Genomic DNA, 5,115 nt, shown 5'->3' on the forward strand with positions numbered 1-5,115 from the left:
AAACAAGAGAGCCGATCAGCTGATCACTGATCAGTTTCATGATTGAAGTAGCAACAGGAGAGGGAGGGGAGAGAATGAGTCTTTTTCTCAATCTAGATGAAGTAGGGGACAAATCGCTTTCCTTTTCACCTCAATACCAAACTTTATACTGAAGTTCAACCTCCTCTGCTGCAACTGGTCCAGCCCAGAATCGATCGTGGCCGAATGGCCACTCCACCACCTTTCATTGTTTATACCGTTACAAAGAAACAAAAAAGAAAAACAAAAAGAAACAACCATGGGCCCATAAAAACGAAAAATGGCCCGGTGGCCAGTCCAGGTGTGGTTATATCATATTTGATTTGATTTCAGACAAAATGAGTCATTATATCATTAAAAATAAACAACAAAGACAAAACTCACAAAATATACAGACACTTATTCCAAAGTTTATAAAAACTTGACACATACTTAGTGCCACCTTGTGTTTGTTTGTAAACACTCTTGGCAAGAATGTAGAATTGTGTCAATATTCTGGGTTATTAGTATCTGTATTCACCATCTAAGGTACAGCACAAGCTGGTATCCAGTCCTCTGCTGCGATGTTAGTTTCCATCCCTGTCCCACATAGAAGAAAGGTCTGGCCTGGATCTGGTGTCAAGCCAGAACTGCTGGCTGCCTTCTGCCATGGTAGGTGGTATGTCATCCAGATATGGGCCAGGCCTGGCGTAGATGGCACTGTTTATGTGATGACATGCCACATCTGGCCCGATTATGGTTTGGTTTATGTAGCCCAGGCTCATAGAAATCCGGCATCAAGCTGGCACTTCTCACTGACTGGTGTCATGGCTGAGTGTATGCAGGTCTGGCAATGATGCACCATTTATGTTCCCATTTTCTTATTTTAGTTAGAAGACCTAAATGCAAAGTTGCTATGCTACAGTATAGAGTATGAAGCATAGAGCGCTGCAGAGGAGAGCTTTGACATAGTTATTAATGTCTGCGATATTGTTTGTGTGCATGTTTATGAAAGACACCAGATCTGATTTAATCTGTCAGGTTTCATTTAAACTCACTTAAAATTGTGACTGACACAACTCTCAACACAACAAAGCAGAATGTCTGCAATACAAAGATCATGACTCATTTATATTAATCGCTTTTAATGGCGAATTACGTTGTTTCATAAACTCTGAAATATGATAGTCTTGGCATTCTGTTGGTTTTATTTCCTCCACATTATGTTTTCAGTTTATTTCCCCTCCCTTATCTCTTCCCTCATTATCATCTTAGTTACATGTTTTCGTTTCCTCAGGTTTTACTTCGTTGTTTGTTGGTTACTTCCTGTTTTACTTTGTTTATTAATGAGTCTTGTCTTTACTTCCTGTCGGTCCCGCCCTCCTCGGTGTCACCTTCTGTCACCTTTTCTGGATTCCTGTTTCATTTGTTCAAGACTTCAAACTAACTTGTGCTTAATTAAGGGGTCTCAATGTGCTTTATACTGTAAGGTAAAGATCCTACAACAATACAGAGAAACTCTTAACAAACATATAACTAGGACTGGTTGATATGACCCAAAATTCATATCTCGATATTCTTTAGCTGGATGGCGATATACGATATATATCTCGATATTTTTCTAAAGTCATAAAGTAAGAACAAACAGAGAGTTTAGTCACAGCTGTGTCCCAGATGTCACACAGGCACTTTTATTAACATACAGCGCAGATGCACATGAAAAATTACTCAAAAATAAATTATCAGCATTTATTAAATAATAATGATCCATAAATAAAAGAAAACAATGTTGTTTTGTGCATAACAAAGAGCTCACAACTGTGCAGTCAAACTGTAAACTAACAGACGCTGAGCGTAATAACAAAGATTTCACAGCTGCTCTGTTCCCAACTTCTACTGCATGACTGACAGCACAGTCGTATTCTACAGCAGGAGCTGTCGGACTCGCTGAAGCGAGTTTTATGAAATGGACATATTCGCGTCTCTTCACTTTTCTGAAACAAGCAGACAAGAACATTACAGTAATATGTAAAAACTATCGGCGGCTGTTAATAGCAGGAGTAACCTACTGAAGCGCCTGACACAGAGCACAGACGAACACTTCTGAGTGATCCTTGTTCATCATCCATGGATAACACCGCGGCAACTCCTGCTGAGCAGCAAAACCTGATTTTACTTCAGCAGCACAGAAAGCATCTGAAGGTGAGCTTAAAAATAACTGCAGGCGACACTGTGGAAGAGATGCTACCGCTGCTGTGGAGGCTCCGTCTTTAAAAAAAAGATTTATTATTTAAAGAGTTTAATTTCTTTTGTTTGTCCACTCAAGGTTTTATTGGGATTTTAAGTATTTAGGTAAATTACTTATTTAGTAATTAAGTTACTTTTCAGACACAGTAATTAGATAAGTATTTTAAATACAATATTGATTAAGTAATTAGTAATTAATTACTTTTTTAAAGTAACTTACCCAACACTGGTGAGGAGCAGCTATCTGCAGTAACTGGTTGGGGGTGAGGGGAGGAGGTTAGCTCGTGCTCTGGCTTTTATTCTTGATGTGTTTTCAAACTACTTTTATCACATTAATGAGCTTGACAAACAAATGTTTGCTCTCTTTATGAATTCACAGCTAAAATGTTCAAGCCAACATAAAAAAAAAGATTTCAGTTTTTCAGATTTTTTTATTGAGTGATTTGTGTCAGTTTGACATGCAGCTGATTTCCTGTAACCACAGAGGTGCTGAGGTCAGTGTGTTGCAGTTCTTCGTAGTGTTGAATTGTACTTTGGTTCTTTCAACAAGCTCGACAAACAAACGTTTGCTCTGTTTGTGGAGCTGACACGATCAAACCAGCATTCAAAAATAGTTTCATCTTTTTATGACTGTTTTAAAATAAATATCTGCTTCCTGTGTGAAAAGGCCTTGAGTCAGTGAGTTCTTCTAAAAGATCTACGGCATCAACCTTTCAGCCTTCCAGTAAATATTTTTAAGCCTGGTTTTTGCACCAGGAAACTCAGAATGCTGTTAAACATCAGAGTGGGTCATGGACGCTAACGCTGGTGTTAGCTGATAAGTCCCAGCTTATCTTATATATGCATGAACTCTGTGCACACAATTAACTGCAGAGAGTTCAAAGGAGAACATCTCTACATCCCTGCTGTTTACATGTTCAGTCCTGCAGTCAAAGTCTGATTCTGGTCCTGCGGCTCTGCAGTGTGTGAGGTGGAGGATGAGGGGACATGTGGGGCAGAAACCTCCTCATTCACGCCTCTTTTCCCCTCGTTATAAAACCCTCAGATTAACAGATGACAGTTATACAGCAGGTTTCTGTTGACAGAATGAAGATCATCATGTTTCTCCCACTTTTGCTTCTGGTCTGCTCTGTGTCAGCAGATCAGACTGAGACTGCAGAGCAACAGTCCAGTAAACAGGACATCCACGCTGTGCTGAGAGAGCTGACCGCCTCATTGGCTGTGCAGAATGAGCGGATCACTGTCCTACAGAGAGAGAATCAAGGTACAGTTTCATACATCAAAGTGACTTCAGAAATATCCAGAACATCAGAAACAGGAATGACCAACATTCATGGTTATGTGTTTTCTTATGAGACTCAATTTTTTTATCACAGGAATATTGGAGCAGTCTTCAGAGATTAATGATGCAATGAAACAAAATGCTTTAAAGAGCCGGTAAAGAAGCTTAAAGAGGTGGAGACAGAAAACTGAGACTGATCAGCTGAAGCTGCAGTCCAAAGAGATTGTAGTGAAACCATCATGGAGCTGTAAATATATCCTCCTAATGATGTGTGATATTAAAATGTGTTTTTTACATGTTTGATTGTAAAAGTATAAAACTTTAAAACATCTTAAGATTTTACAGCAGAACCAAAAACATCTCTTTTCATCTCAGCATCAGGAACTGACTGGAATGTGTTTATAATGAAACAGCTCACGGCTCGTCTTCATGGCAAACTCTTCAAACCAAATACTTCAACATTTACTTAAACACCAGTTTCTGTGTTGATGCAAACTTTCTAATCATCATTTAAAGTCCGTGTTTGTGATGTAGCGCCCCCTGGAGGAGGAAGCTCACTAACTGATTCAAAGATTCAAGATTTAAGGATTGAAAGTGTTTATTGTCATGTGTACAAAGCAAATCATTTCTTTGTGCAATGAAATTTTTTCTCTGCTGTCCACACAGATGCTGGTTAATATGTACAAACAGATAAAATACAAATAGCAGGAATAAATAAGTGGAGACCAAAAAAAATTGACACGTTAAATAGATTTATGTGCAAAAGAGCTACGAGCTTAATATGCTGCTTTGATATGTGAGATGACCTGATGTGCAAAAATTTCTATTACTGCTCAAAATATTTCAGCTGTTCAAGAGTCGGATGGCAGTGAAGGAGGAGTTGTTGAGTCGGGATGTTCTGGATTTCATAGTTCTGAGCCTCCGAGGGCAGAAGAGTGAACATGTCGGGTGTGTGTGGGGTCTTTGCAATAGTTACTCCCGTTTTACACAAGCTTCTTTCTACGTTTTCTTGGTATTTATTTATAATCGCGTCTGTTAATCCTTGATATTTATAATCGAGTGATCTGTATATATTAGTGCTACTTTTATGCTAACATTATGTATTGTCTGGAGTTGAGTCTGTTACTGTTACTATTTTAGAATTTCTTCTTGGAGAATATGTAACCCAAATCATTTCCTGAGGGATTAATAAAGTATTCTGATTCTGAGTGTTTCATAATACATGACCTGCCATCAGTGTTGGGCAAGTTACTTTGAAAAAGTAATAATTATAGTCACAAGTTACTTCTTCAAAAAAAGTAACTGAGTTACAAGATTCTAAAAGTAATTAATTACTTGAAAAGTAACTATCGTGTTACTTTAAAAAAAACGTTTAACCCTCTGGGGTCCAGGGTATAATCGGCCATTTTTAACTACGTCTGATGTTTCCTCCACATTTCACCTTTAGAAACTATTTACTTTGCCTTGTTCGGTCTCGTTCTTTTCTGCACAGCCTCACGTGTCTGAATTTACAGTTGTTTTCATTTTGACTGTATTAACACAATTGATCTAAAATCAGACAAAAAACATAAAATCCGAGTAGAAAAAGT

The sequence above is a fragment of the Pundamilia nyererei genome, unplaced genomic scaffold (assembly GCF_000239375.1).
Source record: "Pundamilia nyererei isolate P.nyererei 1_Seehausen unplaced genomic scaffold, PunNye1.0 scaffold00015, whole genome shotgun sequence".
NCBI classification, from domain to species: Eukaryota; Metazoa; Chordata; class Actinopteri; order Cichliformes; family Cichlidae; genus Pundamilia; species Pundamilia nyererei.